This window comes from Mustela lutreola, chromosome 1 (genome assembly GCF_030435805.1).
Source record: "Mustela lutreola isolate mMusLut2 chromosome 1, mMusLut2.pri, whole genome shotgun sequence".
In the NCBI taxonomy this organism is placed as follows: Eukaryota; Metazoa; Chordata; class Mammalia; order Carnivora; family Mustelidae; genus Mustela; species Mustela lutreola.
The window spans coordinates 12,073,144-12,094,838 of record NC_081290.1 but is presented as its reverse complement, the minus strand read 5'-3'; the positions used below and the strand labels follow the sequence as shown (position 1 = coordinate 12,094,838).

Below are 21,695 nucleotides of genomic sequence, written 5' to 3'. Positions count from 1 at the left end.
AGGTGCTCCTCCTAATGGGCCTCTTCAGCCTACAAGGTGATGACTCCCTTCCTGGTAGGCATGGCAGCCCCTTCCCTCTCAATAGGAGAGAGTGAAAGTTCAGTAAGTTCCTTTAGGGAGCGTGTCCTCTATTATCCAACCTACAAGTAAGATTTTGCATCCTATTATCAAAGGCTAGAATGAGCGTGGAAGCCACCCGGTAAATCTTTTTAAAGTACAGTGAGATAAAGAGAATAAGCTAATGAAACAAAGTCTGTCCATAAATAGCTCAGTTTTAGTTTTGTTTTTTAAGATTTTACTTATTTTGGAGAGAGAGTGCCCTGGAGCAGGGGGAGTGAGAAGCTGAGTGAGATAACTTTCAGCAGACTACTTGCTGAGCCCAGAGCCCAACTCTGGGGCTTGATCTCTTGATCTCACCACCCTGAGATTATGACCTTTGCTGAAACCGAGAGTCAGAAGCTTAACCAGTTGAGCAGCTCAGTTTCATAATAGGAAAGGGGTAGCTGGTAGAATTCTAAATTCACATACATTCTGTTGGAAAGTGAAAAGCTTGTTGAAACCCAAGAACTTGCCCTGTTCTTAGGTAAGAAGGCTAAGGCTCCTTAGCTGAGGCTGGATCTTACTCTGGAGAATTAGTGGTCTCCCAAAACAAAATGGACGAGTAAATCATTATACACAAATTTAACTACCTGTCGTTTCTCTAGCAAAGGACAAAACTAGAAAATTCTGGCCCCAAATTAAGTTAACATATTCTGAATATTTACACAATAATATAGAGATACTGTGCATAGCTTTTATCATAATGTTCTTGTGTTAATACCCAATGTTTGAAACACAGTTAAGATCGATAATTTTTGGAGGGAGATGACTTTTGATTTAGAATAATAGGTTTCAATAAGTACCCATACATTTTTATTTTTATTTTATTTGTATTTCCCAGTTTTCCTTTTGGCATGACATTTCTTACTCTTTTTTTTTTTTTTTTTAAGTTTTTGTTTATTTATTTGCAGACAGAGATCACAAGTAGACAGAGAGGCAGGCAGAGAGAGAGAGAGGAAGAAGCAGGCTCCCTGCTGAGCAGAGAGCCTGGTGCTGGACTAGATCACAGGAACCTGGGATCATGACCTGAGCTGAAGGCAGAGGCTTTAACCCACTGAGCCACCCAGGTGCCCCAACATTTCTAACATTTAAATAGGCTGTAAATCCCTTGAAAACGGATTTCATTCTGAGAAGCTAAGTGGTGAAAGGACATTTTGTCACAGGAGGAAGAAACCTTCTATCACAGCTCGAATAAACTGGATGAGTCCCATTTGTGAGGCATACCAACTTGAGGCCCCCAATGTAACTACTCCTTTTTTTCCTTCTTCCCTCTTTTTGCAAACTTCCGGTAACAGAACAGACAACACTGTGTGGTGACAAATATAGCAGCTGCCACACAGGCCAGCAGGAACCCAATCACATCCAGAGATTGGTACTAGAACCAGGTGAGGTTATGGGAGGCCGGCCTCAGGTGTTTGGCTCCTTTGTGGCACATGACAAACTCTATCCAGAAGACAGCTCGATCCAAGGGCTTTATAGGCTGGTCGTGGTGAATCCTTGATAATCTCATAGCGTTCTCTTTGTATCTAAACAGAAACATAAAGATACCGACATTGAAAGGAAGCTCATTTGCCTAATCGTATAATTCCCATGAAAGGTTTTTGAAAAGGGCCATACAAATGCTTCAAAATATATGTCATAGAGTTACAGAAGCAGTATGTTTTTTTATTTGGATCCACACTGGAGATTTGGCATTTAAATTGGAATTTTCCCATCACCAACTATTCTAAGAAGTGAAAATGGAAGTGCAGTGTGATAGTTTGATCTTTTCTAACAGAGGAAATGCTATAGGCCCTTGTAACAGCTGTAGGTGAGATGGTGGGAATGCACTTGTAGAATGACCTCATGAAGCAGCAAAGGGAATTGTGTCATAGTAAGTAAAATGCCACCTCATTGGTCTCTGTCTCCACTCTTCTACCCTCTACTCTTTATTTTCCATCATGTAGCCAGTCTGATTTTTGAAACCGATATCAGATCACAGCCCTTCCCTGCTCAAAATTTCCATTTAGCTTCTCATTACCTTTAGAATAAAGTCCAGCTATGGATTTTGTACTATAGGGTCATACAGATACAGACCCCGGCAACTTCTTCTCCTGTCACTTTGTCCCATATACACTCTATTGTAGGCATAAAAGCCTGCTAGGAGTTCACTAAAGTTGCCAAACATGTCCTTACATAAGCATCTTTGCACTTTCTGTCCCCTCTGTCTCTCTGCTGGACACTTTTCCCTGCAACACTCCAAAGCTGCTTCTACATCTTGATAGATGACCAGCTCTGTGTTCCATCTCAGGCTTTTCTGGGCCACACTATCAAAGCACTCTTAGACATTTGGGATGTGTGTGTGTGCATGCATGTGTGTGCTACTCTTTGAAACCTAGAATTTTAAAATATATTTTCCATAATAACATTTAAATATATAACATAAGAAAAATGCACATAGTCTTAACTGAATAGCTCAAAAATTCAAAATTAGCTAGAATATAATTGTGAAGTGGATGTAATAATACACCCACTACTAAGATATTGATATAGAGTATCACATGCTCCCCAGAAGGATCCCATCTTCCCTGACCTTTTTGGTCATCATAAATTAGGTTTTATTATTTATGTATCAGAATAACAATATAGTACTCATTTCCTTTTGTCTCTTGTCTAACAGTAGTTTGTTAATTCTATTACTGTATAGTATTCCATTGTTTGGCAACACCATAGAGTATTTCTTCATTTAACAATCAATGGACATTTGTGTTAACAATTTTTTAGTCATTATTACTAATGCTGCCATAAAAATCTTGTGTATTTCTTTAGATTTTCATGTTTATACAGTTGTGTTTGTATATAATGTGAAAGTGGAATTGCTGAGAAGAAGGTTATTTAGGGTTGTAATTATTTTACTGACTGAATTATGTAGAAGTATATTGCTTAATTTCCAAAATTTAGAGATGTTTCCATTATCTTTCTTTTTGACAATTTCTATGTGAATTCTAGTAAGGCTGGACAGTATACTGTTGAATTATATTTTCCAAATTTACTCTGAGTGTATAGCCCAGCATATGGTTAATTCCAATATCTATTCCATTCTTGAAATATATGTATTCTCTGTTGTTTTATATATTATGATATATATGTATGTCAGATAGGTCATATATCAGATTGAATCCTTTAAATCATATAGGAATTTAGTCATTCCATTATCTTCTCCATCTATCCATCCTTGCCTGTCTTCGTTTTTTCTTTCTTTCTCTTTTTGTCTTCATTTTCTATGTTATTGAGAAAGATGTTTGAAAACTTAGTATTAAGACTGTAGAGTTGTGTATTTGTTTGTTCTTTTGTCTATGTCTTCTGCATTTTGATATTTTCATAGTAGGTGTCACCAGTTACTAATTTGTGGTTTTTGACAGAACAGTCTATATATCATTATGAAATATGTATCTTTATTTTTGTTAGCGATTCTGGAGTACTGTGTCTGATAGTCGCATAGGGCACAACATCTTTCTAAATGTTTACTTCTAAATTAGTTCATTTTCTACCTTTCCACTTAAAATACTCTTCTACATTTCTGTTTGAACATGTCTTTTAAAGAGTATATAGTTTTTAAAATGCATTATGACAATCTTTATCTTTGAATTATATAATCTGTTTAAATTTAATATAAGTGCTGGCATATTTATACTTTTACCTATTTTCTTATTCTATTTTCTGTTCCATTTCTCCAACCTGCCATATATATTTTTTTCTTTCTTATCTATTTAAAGTATTTTATTAATTCATTGTTCTACCATTTTCTTCTTGATAATACATTTTGCGGTATTTCTTTAGATGATACCCTCCTAATATAAAATTATTACTGATAGTAGTAACAAATACGGAATTTGGGGTTATTGTGCTAGGCACTACAAATTTCCACACATTCTTCTCCTGGGCAATATATAAAATTTCTTTATTTGTGTTATCATCTTTAAAAAGTTTTGTCTTCAAAGGACACAATCAAAGAAATGAAAAATCAAGTAAACCAGAATGGAAGAAAACATTACCAAATCATATATCTGTTAATGTGTTATATTCATAACACAGAACAAATTTTTTAATAAGGTGAGACAAAAAATCAAATTTTAAAATTATCAAAGAATTGGAATAGACATTTCTCTAAAGAGGACACATGGATGGCAACTGGCATATGAAGAGATGCTTAAACTTTGGCTATAAGGGAAATGCTAATCAAGAACAGAAGAGAGACCACTTCACACCCACAGGGATTTCTGTAATAAAACAGATGACAGGGGCACATGGGTGGCTCAGTGGGTTAAGCCTCTGCTTTCAGTTCTGTTCATGATCTCGGGGTCCTGGGATCAAGCCCTGCATCAGGTTTCCTATTCAGCGGGGAACCTGCTCCCTGTTCTCTCTCTGCCTGCTTCACTGCCTACTTGTGATCTCTGTCAAAGAAATAAATAAATCTTAAAAAAAAAAACATGATAACAAGTATTGGTAATGATGTGGAGAACTTGGATCTCCCACTCAGTTGGTGGAAATGTAAAATAGTGCGTCTCATTTGGATATCAATTTGCAGTTCTTTACAGAGTTAATATATGACCAGCAATTCTACTCCTAGAATTTCCAAAAATTTCCTTTCATTTCCAAAAGAATTGACAAATTTGGTTCACACAATAAAAGATGTAGTAATATTTATAGTTCCTAAATGTATAAATAAACAAAATGTTCATGAACTGAATGAAAAATAGATTGTAATATATCCATATAGATTGTAATATATCCATTCCATAGAATATTATTCAGCAATGCAAAACTACCACATCAGTGAAACTCGAAAACATAGCAAGTTAAAGAAGCTAGGTGCAAAAGACCATAACATACTAATTATGTTTGATTTTTATGCTTTAAATATTATGGTACATAAATCAGATATTATAAAATATATTAAAATAAAAATGAAAATTAATTCTTGGGCAAAAAGATTATAGTTTGGAATTTTTGGTGCTGAATTGAAAGTTGTTTTACATAACTGCAAATCCTTCATTCTTTCATTCTAGGAATTCTATCATATTTTTAAAAATGTGTCCTTACAATTCCATATATAACTTTTGCATTTGCTCATATAGAAAATTGTTGCAGCCCATTAATTCAATGGGGTTAAAAAGCAACTTTGCAATAAATGTCTGGTTGAAAATAAAGGTAGGTTTAAGATCAGTTATACATATTAAAATTTCAAAATTAGCTTCTTAAATATAGGATGAAATGCATAGTCATCATTGATAGAAGAACCTATCTCTAAATACTATTAATGAAAGAAATTATAATACTCATAAAGGGTTATTAATGACCATCCTCAATGCATTGAGCAAATCTGTACTAGACAGTGTGTGGAAATCCAGACTGACAGCTGCTCCCTTGGCCTTCATGTGAGCAAGGTTATCAGGTTGATCCGCAAACAAGGGAATGCCCACCATTGGAATCCCATCGTTGATCGTCTCATAGATGCCATTGGTTCCACCATGAGTTACAAAGGCTTTGGTTTTTGGGTGACCTAGGATTGGGTGAATCTCAGCACATTAGTAATTATAATTCTTAGGAAAAAATAGAGTTTAGCAACACATAGGCACATAGTACAATACTTATGAAATATCATTAAAATGTCTTTTAGATCCCAGAGCAAGAAGAGCAAAAATCTGCTGGAGAAGTAAATGGTGTAGTAGTTGTAACTTGAAAAATGGTTATAAGATGGCTGTACAGATAGATTGAAAGGGAAAATTCTGGATAAAGAATAGCATGTTCAAAAAAAAAAAAAAAGAAGAAAAGAAAAGAAAAGAAAAGAAAAGAAAAGAAAAGAAAAGGAGGTGGCATATTAAAACATAGAACATAGTCTCAAACAGTAAAGTCACTGAGTCTAACATGTAGAGTGTCAAGGCAACAGGAAGTATGATAGTGGTTGTTCAAGTCAAGGGAAAGAAAGACTGCACTTTATCATGAAATGTATTATGACTTCATGAAAAAGATTATGGTGTTTTCCTGGAGAAAGTGTAGAGTCACTGATAATTTTTCATTACCACTGAATACCCATTCAGAATGAGAAAAGATAGGAATAAAGTGGTAGAATTAGGAGACAAAGTGATGATCCATTTCGTTACTAAAAATTTATTGGGAGAGGCAAGATGGTGGAAGGGTAAGGGACCTCATTTCATCTTGTCCCTGAATTTAGCCAGATAACTATCAAACCATTCTCTGGTTTGGTTTCAAACCATCTATGAATTCAACTTGACATGTAAGAACAGATTTGCTGAAGTTCTACAAATAAAAAGTGGGCACTTTTTGCAAGGTGGGAGGTGCAGAAAAATGATTCTGAGGGTATATTCGGAAGATAAATGGTAGGGAGACGGAGCGTCCATAAGTTGGCTACCAGAAAGTGATTTGCCCTGAAGAGCAAATTCATACTCTTTAGAAGTCTGTTCCAGGGAGAGATGTCCTTGCCTAAAAGGTGCTCAGGTGGCAAAGTGGGGCAGAATCCTAGGTGGGACAGTGTGGTCGCAGGATCCCTGGGGTCACAGAAAGAACAGGGGTGCCTGAGCTGCAGAATTCCCAATCCATTAGAGCAGAGTAACCAGTTTATGTTCAGTGAGATAGGTATGGGGCTGCCAGCTCAGTTTGCCATAAACAGCAAACTGTACCATGATCGAGTGACCATTTTCTAGAGTTGGGGACCACCAAGGGCAGAAACATGGTGACCCTCCACCTTCCACTCAGAGGATCAGTGTGGATGCACACCACACAAGTCTGCAGTTTGGCACACACAGACCTGAAAACTGCTTATCCCTGAAGACTTGCTGAAGAGAAGGGGCTGTGATCTTTCAGCTCTAGGGCTGGAGACTGGCATGCAGCCATTTTTATTTTCATCCTCCAAAGAGGCACAGAGGGTCTTCAGTGAATAAAAGTCACATAGAGCAATCAGAAAGCTTACACTGAGCCCAGCTCCTGGCAAGGTGTTGTGCAAATCTGCCCAGGCAAAGACACCTGAGAATCAGTGCCGCTGACCCTTCCCATGGAAGACCAGCAGAAACCACAGGGAACACCCAGTTTTTGAAGCACAGAGGACTATAAAACTCCAGCACTGGGAGACAATAGTTTTTCTCAAGAGTCATTTTACTTTCAGTTTAAAATCTCTTGTTCTTTTATTCTTTTTTTTCTTTTTCAACTGGTTTCTTATTTTATTTTTTTTTAAACATATTGTTTATATGTGTGTGAGAGAGAGAATGAGCAGGGGAGAATCACAGAGGGAAAGAGAGAGAGAAACAGTTTCCATGCTGAGGAGGGAACCAGATGCAGAACTCGATCTCAAAACCTGGAGATCATGAGCTGAACCAAAGGCAATAGCATAAGTGGCTGAGACACTGAGCCACCCAGGCTCCGCAACTGATTTCTTATTTTATCAATTCTTTGTTTTTAAGTATTTTTTAACTTTCATTTCTGAATTTACATTTTATAGATTCATTCTTCATTTTTAGCTTCCTTTCACTGTTGTAATTTTATTTTTGTTTATATGAGTTTTGCTTTCTTTACAGTTTTGGGATTTAGTGTCTTGTAACAGATGAAAATACACCCAGAACCGAGTGGATCACCATGTTTTGTCTATGTGGAAGATTATAATCTCTCTCCCCACATTTTTTATTTCCTTTTCTTTTTAAATTTCTGACCTGTTTAGATTTTTCTAGTGTGTGTTTCATTTGAATCATGGTTGATATTTTTTATTTTGTTGTCTCCTTCTTCCATTCTTCTCTGGGTAAAATGACTAGAAGGAAGAAATAACAACAAAAGAAAGAACCATAGGTGATCCTCTCCATCACAGATATAAGCAAAATGGATATAAGTAAAATGCCAGAGCTGGAAATTAAGATAATGATTATAAAGTTACTAAGTGTGCTTGAAAAAAGCATAAAACACACTAGAGAATCTCTTAATGCAAAAATAAAATCTAATCAGGCTTAAATTAAGAATACTTTAACTGAGATTCTATCTAAAATGGATGCTCTTACAGCTAAGGTAAATGAGGAAGTAGAGAGACAGTCAGTGACAGAGAGACAAGATAATGGAAAGGAAGGAAGGAAGCCAGAGAAAAGCAAGAAAAACAATTAATGGAACCAGAGTTAGGTAAGGGGGAAATTTGATAAATCAGTGATCCCATAAATAAAGTTATATTAGAGTTTTGGGGGTCTGAGAGGAAGAGGAAGAAAGGTACATGAGGCATATTTGAGCAAATCATGGCTGATAATTTCCCTAATCTGAGGAAGGAAACAGGCATTCAAGTCCATGAGGCACAGAGAATCACCCTGAAAATCAATAAAAATAGATCAACACCTTGACACATAACAATGAAACTTGCAAATCTCAGAGACAAAAAGAAAATCCTGAAAGCAGCTTGGGACAAGACGTCCATAACCTACAAAAGTAGAGACATTAGACTTGCAGAGACCTATCCAAGAGACCTGGCAAGCCAGAAAAGACTGGCATGATATATTTAGAGTGCTAAATAAGAAAAATAGGAAACCAAGAATATTTTATCCAGCAAGGCTGTCATTCAAAATAGGAGAGAGCGAAGGCTTTCAGGACAAACAGAAACTGAAAGAATTTCTGATCACTAAACCAGCTCTAAAAGTAATATTGAAGGAGATCCTTTAAGTGAAGAGAATGTCCAAAAGTAACATAGACCAGAAAGGAGCAGAGACAACCTACAGAATCAGTGACTTTAAAGTTAGTACAATAGCACTAAAGTCATATCTTTCAATAGTTACTCTGAATGTAAATGGGCTAAATGGACTAACTGAAAGACACGGGGTATCAGATTACATTAAAAAAAAGCAAGGTGCATTGATATGCTGTCTGCAAGAGACACATTTTAGACTCAAATACACTTCCAGGTTGAAAGTGAAGGGGTGGAAAACCATTTTTCATGCTAAAGGGCAACAATAGAAAGCTGGGGTGGCAATCCTCATATCAGAAAAATCATATTTTAAACCAAAGTCTGTAGAAAGTGATGAGGAAAAACACTATATCATAATTAAAGGGGTTTTCCAACAAAAAGATCTAACAATTATAAATATGTATGCTTCTAACTTGCGAGCAGTGATTTATCTATGTATATTAATAATCAAATTAAAGTAACACCTTGATAGTAATACAATAATAGGGAATTTCAATTTTCCACTCACTGTAATGGACATCTAAGTGAAGATCAACAAGAAAACAAGGGCTTTGGATGACACAGTGGATGAGATGGACTTCAAAGATATATACAGAGCATTCCTTCTAAACCAACAGAATACACATTCTTCTCAAGTGCATATGGAACATTCTCCAGAATAAATCACACACAGTGTCACAAATTGTTTTTCAACCCATATCAGAAGATTGGGATTATCCCTGGCATATTTTCAGGGCATGATGCTTTGAACTTGAACTCAATTACAAGATGTTTGGAAGGAACTCAAACATTTGAAGGTAAAAGAGCAGTCTACTAAAGAATGAATGGTTGACCAGGATATTAAAGAAGAATTATAAAGTTGCATGGAAACCAATGAGAAGAAAAAACAACTGTTCAAAACCTTTAGGATGCAGCAAAGGCGGGCCTAAGAGGGAAGTACATAGCAATGGAAGTCTTTTTCAAAAAAAAATTAGAAAAGTCTCAAGTACACAAGCTAACTTTAAAACTAAAGAAGCTGGAGGAAGAATAGCAAATAAAGCTTACACCAAGCAGAAGAAAAAATAATAATGATTAGGGCACAAATCAATGAAATAGAAACCAAAAGAGTAGAGCAGATCAATGAAACTAGAAGCTTTTTCTTTCAAAGAGTTAATTACATCAATAAATCCCTAGCCACATTATCAAAAAGAAAGATAAAGGACCCAAATTAATAAAATCTTGAATGAAAGAGGAGAGATCATGATCAACACCAAGGAAATACAAATAATTTTAAGTACATATAATGAGCAACTATATGCCAACAAATTGGGCAATCTGGAAGAAATGGCTGCATTTCTGGAAACATACAACCTACTAAAACTGAAACAAGAAGAAATAGAAAATGTGAACACACTGATAACTGGGAAGGAAACTGAAGGAGTAAGAAATCTCCCAACCAACAAGAGACAAGAGCTGATGGCTTCCCATTGGAATTCTACCAAACATTTAAAGAAGAATAATACCTATTCTTCTGAAACTGTTTCAAAAAATAGAAATGGAAGGAAAACTTCTGAACTCATTTTATGAGGCCAGTGTTACCTTGATCTCCAAACCAAAGGCCCCACCAAAAAGGAGAATTACAGAGCAATACACCTGATGAACATGGATGCAAAATATCTCACCAAGATAGTAGCCAATAAGATCCAACAGTGCATTAAAAGGATTATTCACCACAATGATATGAGATTTATTCCTGGGCTGCAAGAGTGCAAAACTCCTGGGTTTTGCACTCACAAACCAATCAATGTAATACATCACATTAATAAAAGAAAGGGCAAGAACCATATATGTCCTTCTCTATGGATGCAGAAAAACATTTGACTAAATGCAGTATGTTTCTTGATTAAAACTCTCCAGAGTGTCAGCAGAGAGGAAACCTATCTCAATAACATAACAGCATCTATGAAAATCCCACTGTGAATATCATTCTCAATGGGGGGAAAACAGAGCTTTTCCTCTAAGGTCAGCAATATGACAGGGATGCCCACTCCCACCATTTTTGTTTTCAACATAGTACTGGAAGTCTTAGCCCTACCAGTCAGATAACAAAAGGAAATAAAATGCATTCAAATTGGCAAAGAAGAAGTCAGACTCTCACTCTTTGCTGAAGACATGATACCTTAAATGGAAAACCCCAAACACTCTACCCCCAAACTGCTAGAACTGATAAAGGAATTCAGTCACATGGCAGGAATTAAAATCAATGCACAGAGATCAGTTGCATTTCTCTACACTAATAATGAGACAGAAGAAAGAGAAATTGAGGAGTCTATCCTATTTAAAATTGCACCCCAAACCATAAGATACATTGGAATAAACCTAACCAAAGAAGTAAAGGATCTGTACTCTAAAAATTACAGAAGATTTGTGAAGGAATTTGAAGAGGACACTAAAAAATGAAAAAAAATTCCATGCTTATGGATTGGAAGAATAAATATTATTAAAAAGTCTATGGTACCCAGAACAATCTACACATTCAGTGCAATCTCAATCAAAATACCATCAAAATTTTTCAAAGAACTGGTACAGATAATCCTAAAATTTGTATGGTTCCAGAAAAGACCCCAAATGTTGAAAAAGAAACATTTAGAGAGGAATGTTGAAAGGAATGTAGAAAAAAGGAATATTGAAAAAGAAAACCAAAGTTGGTGGCATCACAATTCTTGGCTTCAAGCTCTATTTACAAAACTGTAATCATCAAGACAGTGTGGTATTGGCACAAAAATAGATACTTGGATCAATGGAAAAGAAGATCAATGGAAAAGAACCCAAAAATGAACCCTCAACTTTATGGACCATTAATCTTTGACAAAGCAGGAAAGAATATGCAATGAAAAAAGGACAGTCTCTTCAATCGATTGTGCTAGGAAAATTGGACAGTCACATGTAGAAGAATGAAACTGGACTATTTCCTACACTATGCATAAAGATAAACTCAAAATGGATGAACGACCTAACTGTGAGACAGGAATCCACCAAAATTCTAGAGAACACAGGTCGCAACCTCTTCACCTCAGCCAGAGCACCTTCTTGCTAGACATGTCTCCAAAGGCAAGGGAAACAAAGCAAAAATGAACTTCAAGATAAATAGTTTCTGCACAGCAGAGGAAAGAGTCAAGAAAATTAAAAGGCAACCTACAGAATGGGAGAAGATATTTGTAAATGACATATTAGATAATGGGCTGATATACAAGATCTATAAAGAACTTACCAACATCAACACTCAAAAAACAAATAATCCACTCAAGAAATGGGCAGAAGACATGAATAGACATTTCTACAAAGTAGACATAAAAATAGCCAACAAGCACATGAAAAATGCTCAACATCCCTTGGCATCAGGGAAATACAAGCCAAAACCACAGTGATACACCACATTACAACAGTCAGAATGGCTAAAATTAACAAGACAGGAGACAACAAATGTTGGTGAGGATGTGTAGAAAGGGGAACCCTCCTACACTGTTGGTGGGAAAGCAAGCTGGTGCAGTCACTCTGGAAAATATGATGGAGGATCCTCAAGATGTTATAAACAAAGCTACCTTATGACCCAGCAATTGCATTTCTAGGTATTTACCTCAAAGATACAAATGTATTGACCTGAAGGAGCACTTCTATCAACCCCAGTGTTTATAGCAGTGTTTATAGCAGCAATGTCCACAATAGCCAACCTGTAGAAAGAACTTAGATATCCACGGACAGATGAGTGGATAAAGATAATGTGGTATATTTATGTAATGGAATATTAGACATCAGAAAGGTTGAATACTTACCATTTATATTGACAGGGATGGAGGGTATTATGCTGAATGAAATAAATCAATGAGAGAAAGACAATAATCTTATGCTTTCACCCATATGTGGAATATAAGAAACAGCACAGAGGAATATAGGAGAAGGAGGGAAAACAGAATGGAAAGAAATCATACAGGGAGACAAAACTATGGTTTGCTCTACTTTGCCCCTATAAGGAGCAAACCAAGGGTTGCTGGAGGAGAGGTGCTGAGGGATAGGGTAATTGGGTGATGGACATTAAGGAGGTCACTTGATGTGATGAGCACTGGGTGTTACATGCAATTGATAAATTATTGAACAGTACAACGGAAACAAATGATGCACTCTATGTTGGCTATTTGCATTTAAATTAAAAATCAGAAAATTACCCTTGAGAAGTAATTACACATGAAATAAAGATACTTTGATTCTAGTCATAAGGAATGTGACTGTGTATAATAACATCCTGTATCGATCATTTTCCCCCCCTAGCATGGCAAAATAACTGTAAAGAAGTTAAGTCTTGTTTTTGAATTTTTCAATAATGAATGTTCAATCAATTTGCTTTTGGGAACTCTTATCACTTTTTTTTTAGCATTACTTTTAATTCAAGGTTTTCCATATTCTTACCAAGAAGGTCATTCTAGGGGATCCACTCATACAGTTGAGTATTTGGCCCTAAGTTGTCTGGTTCTTTGCCAGTAAATCTCCATAGAACCTGTTTAAGAAAATCCCTATTTCATGAGTTGAAACTTTGCAGTTATAGCATATTATAATTTTAAAGAAATTAAGAGAAAGTCTAATTAGACCCCTTTCACTGACTAATAAGTAACAGGACAAATATATTAAAAATGAGACTACCAAAATGCTGGTATAATAAAATACCCACATTCTTTACTTATGTTTATATTCAATCAGGTATGAATGTAATCATGATGTTTCACACATAGAGAATAGACAAATGAATTTAACAGTGAGAAATATAAGTATTTAAGAAATTTTTAGGTAGTTATTATAATTCTAGAGCAAACAACTTGGAAATTACTAAGATCTACACATTTGTTTTCTTTTATCTATTACAATTGCTATCATCTTCCAATGTAATATTACCTATTTATTTCATTTGAAGTGTTACAGGAGGGAGTTCATGTATATCCACTTGTTCCACATGTTATTTTATTAGAGTTTTACATCTTTTGATATACAAAAAAGCTAAGTATGCAATCTGTTGTTTTTGAGAAATAAATATTTCCGCTTACCAGTAACTTATTAATATAAATAACTTCTCTTAGTACCTATAATTTCTTTTACATTACTAATTATTAGCACTACCTCCAAGAAAAAGGTAATTTTTTACATGAATCCAGATTATTATTACTATTTCTTGGTTTGGAAATTCTTTAAATGTTACAAAGAAGAGCCTATTGGAACTTCAGAAATAAAAGTGCCGCTGTTGAAAAATGTCCCAAACTGTGATGATGCTACATTTTATTTAACCGATTGTTAACACTTCAGTGATAAAACATTGATAGCATGGATTATAATGAGTTCTATAACCAAGCAATTTCCATTCCCAGTACCAAAATAGATTGGTTTTAGAATTCCCTAGCAATCTGCATAAACTGGATGATGGTTTACATTGGTTAATACATATTTGTTATGCAAATGTTCAAGTAACTTTAGATATTAAGTGAACATTAGCATAAAGAGAACCTATATCAGTAACCAAAAAGTAGTTCACAAACACCCAAATACTCCAGGTGTTTTCTATATATCAGAAAATAATATACTAATATATATATATATATATCCATAGGATATATATATATATCCATAGGATATATAGGATATATAGGATATATAGGATATATATATCCTATGGATATATATATATATATATATATATATATCCTATGGATATATATATATATATATATATATATATATCCACTATATATATATATATATAGTGGATAATTGTTTATTTTGCAAGGCAGTTCATAAGTTAAATGGATAGTCCCTGCCTTTTGGTAATTTTTTTAAATTTAGTACTATATGTTCTGGCTATTGCAATCAGACAACAAAAAGAAAGAAAATCCATTCAAATTGGTAAGGAATAAGCAAAACTTTCACTATTTGCAGATGGCATGATATTATAGAAAACCCTAAAGAAAGAGTTAGTATCCAAAATATATAAAGAACTTATACAACTCAATACCCCCAAACCAAATAATCCAATTTAAAAAAAGGATGGAAGACACGAACACACATTTCTCCAAAGAAGGCATACACTGGGCCAAAAGACACATGAAAAGATGCTCAACACCACTCATCATCAGGGAAATGCAAATCAAAACTCCAATGAGATATCACCTCACATCTTTCAGAATGGCTAAAATCAAAGCTACAAGAAACAGGAGTGGAGGTTTCTCAAAAAGTTAAAAATAGAAGTACCTTATGATTCATCAATTGCACTATTAGGTATTTACCCAAAGCATACAAAAATACTTATTCAAAGGGATACATAAACATTGGGGTCAATGTATATGGCAGCATTATCTACAATAACCAAATTATGGAAACAGCTTAAGTGTTCATCAGCTGGTGAATGACTAAAGAAGTGGCATATTTATATAATGAATATTATTCAGCCATAAAAAAGGAATGAGAGCTTGGGGCCCCCAGCTGGCTCAGTTGGTTAAGCATCCAACTCTTGGTTTTGGCTCAGGTCCTGATCTAGTGGTCGTGGGATGGAGCCCCAACTGTGGTTCTGTGCTCAGTGTGGAATATACTTCAGATTCTCTTTCTCTCTTTTTCCCTCTCTCTCTCTCAAATACAGAAATAAAATATTCTTTAAAAAAATGAAATCTCACAATTTGCAATGACATGGATGTAGCTAGAGACTATTATGCTAAGTAAAATAAGTCAATTAGAGAAAGACAAATATCATATGATTTTACTTATATGTAGAATTTAAGAATCCAAACAAAAAAGCCAAAGACGAAAAAAGAGAGAGAGGCCACCAAAGAAATAGACTCTTCATTATAAAGAAAAAGCTGTATTACTAGAGGCACTGTGGGTAAGTGGATGGGTTCGATAGGTGATGAGGGATTAAGGAGGACACTTCAGATGAGCACAGAGTGATGTACAGAATTGTTAAATATCTATATTGTACACTGAAACTAATATAACACTCTGTTAACTATACTGGAATTTAAATGGAAATTAAAACTTGATGTCAGGATATAAAATCAATGCACAGAAATCAGTTGCATTTTTATACACCAAAAACAAGACAGAAGAAAGAGAAATTAAGGAGTCAATCTCATTTACAATTGCACCCAAAAACACAAGATACCTAGGAATAAACCTAACCAAAGAGGCAAAAAACCTGTACTCAGAAAACTATAAAGTACTCATGAAAGAAATAGAGGAAGACACAAAGAAATAAAAAAATATCCATGCTCATGGATTGTAAGAACAAATATTGTGAAAATGTCTATGATACCTAAAGTAATTGCACATTTAATGCAATCCCTATCAAAATACCATCAATTTTTTTCCCAAAAAAATGAAACAAATAATCCTAAAATCTTTATGAAACCAGAAAAGTCTCCAAATAGCCAGAGAAGTGTTGAAAAAGAACATCAAAGTTGGTGGCATAACAATTCCAGACTTCAAGCTCTATTTCAAAGCTGTCATCAAGACAGCATGGTACTGGCACAAAAACAGCCACATAGATCAATGAAACAGAATAGAAAGCCCAGAAATAGACCCTCAACTCTATGGTCAACTCATCTTTGACAAATCAGGAAAGAATGCCCAATGGAAAAAGCCTCGTCAACAAATGGTGTTGGGAAAATTGGACAGCCACATGCAGAAGAATGAAAATGGGTCATTTCCTTACACCACACACATAAATAGACTCCAAATTGGTGAAAGACCTCAATGTGAGAAAGGAATCCATCAAAGTCCTTGAGGAGAACATGAGCAGCAATCTCTTTGACCTCAGCCACAGCAACTTCTTCCTAGAAACATCACCAGAGGCAAGGAACACAAGGGGGTAAATGAACTATTGGGAATTTATCAAGATAAAAAACTTTTGCAGAGAGTTGAATGGGTAAAGAAGATGTGGTGTATGCATGTGTGTGTGTGTGTGTGTGTGTGTGTGTGTGTGTGTGTGTATACATATATATATATATGTATATATATATACATATATATATACATATATATATACATATATATATATGCAATGGAATACTATCCAGCCATCAAAAAAATCAAAATCTTGCCATTTGCAATGACAGTATGGAACTAGAAGGTAGTATACTAAGCAAAATAAATCAATCAGAGAAAGATAATAATCATGTGACATCTCTGATATGAGGATTTTGAGAGAAAAGGTGGGTGTTTGTGGGGGTAGTGATGAAAAAAATGAAACAAGATCGAATCAGGAGGGAGAAAAACCATAAGAGACTCTTAATCTCATGAAACAAACTGAGGGATGCTGGTGGGTGGAGAGGTAGGGATAGGGTGGCTGGGTTATGGACATTGGGGAGGGTATATGCTATGTTGAGTTCTGTGAAGTGTGTAAGACTGACGATTCAGACCTGTAACCCTCTGGCAAATAATACATTATATGTTAATAAAAAATATTAAAACTTGGTAGAAAAATAAAAGTAAATAAATAAATAAGTAAAAAACACCCTACAACAAGCAACAGGTTGAGGAAATGAGAGTAATGCATTGTGAATATACTAGGATATTTTCTGAAAGGAATTTGGAATAATTTATTGAAATGTTTAAAAGTATTTGTAGTTTGATAATAGAACACATATATGATACAAACAGTATAATGATGCAAATATATATTTACATACTTACATATGTTGTTCCTATGTATATATGAAAGACAATGTGTAAGTCTCATTTCTAACATCACAGTAGTACATTCACAATAATAAACAACTATTAAACCTAAGCCACTATCAAATTAAGCATACATTTATTTCCTTTGAAATGCTGCAAAAGTAACAGATGCAAATGTAAACAATTATTTGAGCTCCCCAATCAATTAAGCAATGGAAACACCTTCTTTAGAGTACTCAGTCTCATTTCTATAATTTAGCAAGTTATTCCCTAGATCCTAGATTTTCCAAGAAAACTATGAAGTTTTGAAAGTATGACTTGGTTCCTTGTACTTATCATTGCCCTTAGTTCACATTAGAAGCATAATAATATCTCTGTATTGAATAATATTTGCAAATAACAGCTGGAATATTTTCATCAAGTGTGGAAATAGATATGTGCACTATTAATTTTGACTCATTTTTTTCTTTAATGGAGTAGCATAGTTTTCAAAAAATGTGAACTATTAATGTGGATGTTCACCCTTCAATAAGATTTTAGACCTTTAAAACGTGATTTATAAGCCCTGGTGAAAGAATTTGTGATCATTAGAAACTTCTTACTACAGGTTCCTGAGTCTGGGATAGAGCCAATATTTCTTCCAGTTATGAAGGAATCTTTGAGGTAATATGACAAAACATTTTTATTTTTAAATTAAAAAAGGGAAACAAGTGGAAATAATATCCTCAATACTCTATAGACAGTTGTACGAGAAAAATGTGACTTTTAAATTAACATCTCTGCTTTCATCAAGATAGTGAAATTTCTTTTTTTTTATTTTTAAATTTTTTTTTTCTTTTTCTTTTTTTTTATTAATTTTTTATTTTTTATAAACATATATTTTTATCCCCAGGGGTACAGGTCTGTGAATCACCAGGTTTACACACTTCACAAGATAGTGAAATTTCTAATGTCTTTTTTAAAAACTATTTTATCTATTTGACAGAGAGAGAGCAGAAGCAGGGGAAGAGGCAGGCAGAGCAAGAGGGAGGAACAGGCTCCCTGCTGAGAGAGAGCCCAATTCAGGGTTCAATTCAAGGACCCTGGGATCATGACCTGAGCTGGAAGCAGACGCTTAAACAACTGAGCCACCCAGGAACCCCTCTAATGTCTTTTTTTTTTTTTTAAATGGAAAAGTAAAGTAAAATGGATATGTAGGAAATAGGCACAGCAGAGAGGATTTTTAAGGCAGTGAAACTACTCTGATATAATAGTGGTGTATACATATCATTATAAATTTGCTAAAACCTATAGAATATACACCACCAAAAGTGAACTCCACTATAAATTATAGACTTTGGATGGATAATAATGCGTCCATGTAGGTTCATCAGTTGTAACAAATGTACCACTCCGGTGGGGATGCTGATAATGGGGAACCTTATGCATGTATGGGGGCAAGGGTTATCTGGGAAATCTTGACTCCATATGCTGTCATTTAAAATTATTCTAGGGACGCCTGGGTGGCTCAGTTGGTTGGACAACTGCCTTCGGCTTAGGTCATGATCTCGGAGTCCCGGGATCGAGTCCCGCATCGGGCTCCCAGCTCCACGGGGAGTCTGCTTCTCTCTCTGCCCTTTTCCTCACTCATGCTCTCTCTCCCTGTCTCTCTCTCAAATAAATAAATAAAATCTTTAAAAAAAAAGTATTAAAATTATTCTAAAAAGTAAAGCATATCAAAAGTACTATTTTCAACTTGTATTTAATAAATAACAAAGGAAGTTTAAAACACTTCATCCAGAAAAAAAGTAAAAAAAAAATTTAAGTATTACAAACACACAATGAATAGATATGTAATTGCTTCAAGAAATCCTTAGTGCTTTAATTTGTGGTTATTGAATTCCTGGAGTGTAATGTACTCAATAATGGATGACATAGTTGGAACTGGTCCTGTCATATATGTCTTTCCATAATATTTGTGAGACTGGAAGATCATTTTATATTATCCTTTCATCATTTCATTTACAAAGACAAATTCCTCTGACTTAATACAAACTCACCTTCCTGTGCACTAGGAATTAAGACTTCATGCTACCAATTAGAAACATGACTTACCTAGTACTTCACTGTAAAACTGATCCCAACTCTTCTCATTATAAGTTTGGAACCAAAAGTCAAAATCAAGCACATATATCATATTTTTTACTCTCTCCATGAATGTCATTTGATCACTTAATTCTGACAAAATCACAGGCACATAGGATGGAGGGAAAGAAAGTCCTCCACTTTGCTTTTCAAATGCATAGCCAGGAGAGAAGCGAAGACTGTGCACTAAAGTATTTTAAATAGCTCAGCCAGGAGCTCACCACAGGGTCCAATGGTATCTGCAAGAATGACATCAAACCTCGATTCTTGTAGTTTGGTCATTAGCTTCCTGTTCAAAACTACATCTTCACAGAGCTTTTGAATAGATTCAGCAAATTTCCACAAAATTTCTTGCATTTGTGAAAAATATGTCCAAAATCTATCTCTTGGCAAGTTATATATCCACATATCGAGCATTTTTCTGACTAAATCCTTAAAATCATCTTTAAGTATGGATGCAGGGAAAATCTCATACTTGATAGCAGATGATTCGTTTAGATTAACAAGAATGGAAGCTGCAGATGTCAGAACAGTCACTTCGTGACCTCTCTGGACAAATTCATCCAGGATTGTCTTTATATTGATCTAGTGGCTATATTCTGTGGGCCACAACTCCCAGATTTGAGGTAACAACTCAGCTGTAGCAGCAGCAAAATGGAAATCCACTGTGTAGACATCCTGGTGGAATGCAATGCTTCTTTGCAAATTCTTGTTTCCTTGTCCCACTGCTTGTATGTAAAGTCAAGGAGAAATCAATCAGTAAGTTAAAGTATAACTCTTACATTTCAAAGTAAACACATTATATGAATAGTCAGATTATTTGGATGGCATAAGGAAAACGTCAAAGGCAGATGATTTCATTTGTATACACAAGTGTTTAATATCTGTTTGATCCTTATAAGTTCTATCATCTGACTAAGAGCCAATGACCTAACATGTGCAAGTTATCTGTCTTTTGTAATATATTTTGAAAGAACTAGTGACAGTGATGAGAGGTCAGTGTCTGCAGTCCCATTAACAGAAGAATTAAAGTTATTTTACAGGTGAATATTATTTCTTGGATATGATGGTTCAAGAGATTTTTGTTTTGTTTTGTTCATAAAAATTTGGTTGACATGTAATTCATATGCTATACAAGTGTCAGATTTTAAATGTACAATTCAGTGGTTTACATTATATTCACAGAATTGTGTAACCACCATGATGATCAATTTTAGAACACTTTTAGCATCCCAAATGGGAACTTTTACCCTCTAATGAAACTGCATTTTCTGCATCTCCCAGCTCTAGTCAACATTTTATCTACTTTTTGTCATATTTATTGTCTGTTCTGTGTATTTCATACAAGTGAAATTATACGTCATATTGTCTTTTGTGACTGGCTCCCTTATTTAGCATAATTTCTTACATTAAAAACTTATTTTCTGAGTTTATTGAGATATTATTGATACAACATTGTGCATATTTAAGGTGTACAACATGCTGACTTGCTTAATTTACATACTTTGAAAAGTTTGCACCACAGGATTATTTAACACATCCAACACCTCATGAACTGTGTGTATGGGGGGGTGAGGGCTTTGTAAAAATCTTCTTTTATTACTTTTTTTTAAAGCATAGTTAACACACAATGTTACATTGGTCTCAGGCTACAACATAGTGATTCAGCAAGTCTATCTGCTATGTTATTCTCACAAGTGTAGATTCCATTTGTTAGTACACAACTATTACAATAACTTTGACTATATTCCTTATGTTATACCTTTTATCCTCCTGACATTTATTTAATAACTGGAAGCCTGTATCTCCCACTCTCCTTACCCATTTTGCATTTCCTCTCTTGTTTAGTTTTTTTTTTTTTTTTAATTTTATTTATTTATTTGACAGAGATCACAAGCAGGCAGAGAGGTAGGCAGAGAGAGGAGGAAGCCGACTCCCTGCTGAGTAGAGAGCCTGATGCGGTGCTTCATCCCAGAACCCTGGGATCATGACCTGAGCGGAGGGCAGAGACTTTAACCCACTGAGCTACTGAGGCTTCCCCCGCCTTTTTTTTTTTTTTTTTTAAGCAACCTTCAGTTCT

The 21,695-nt window shown here is 34.9% G+C and overlaps 1 pseudogene; it reads right to left on the bottom strand.

Annotated features, from left to right (window-relative positions):
- Positions 1-289: 289 nt before the first annotated feature.
- LOC131823544 (UDP-glucuronosyltransferase 2B31-like) lies at positions 290-20,292 on the bottom strand (annotated as a pseudogene).
- Positions 20,293-21,695: the final 1,403 nt, after the last annotated feature.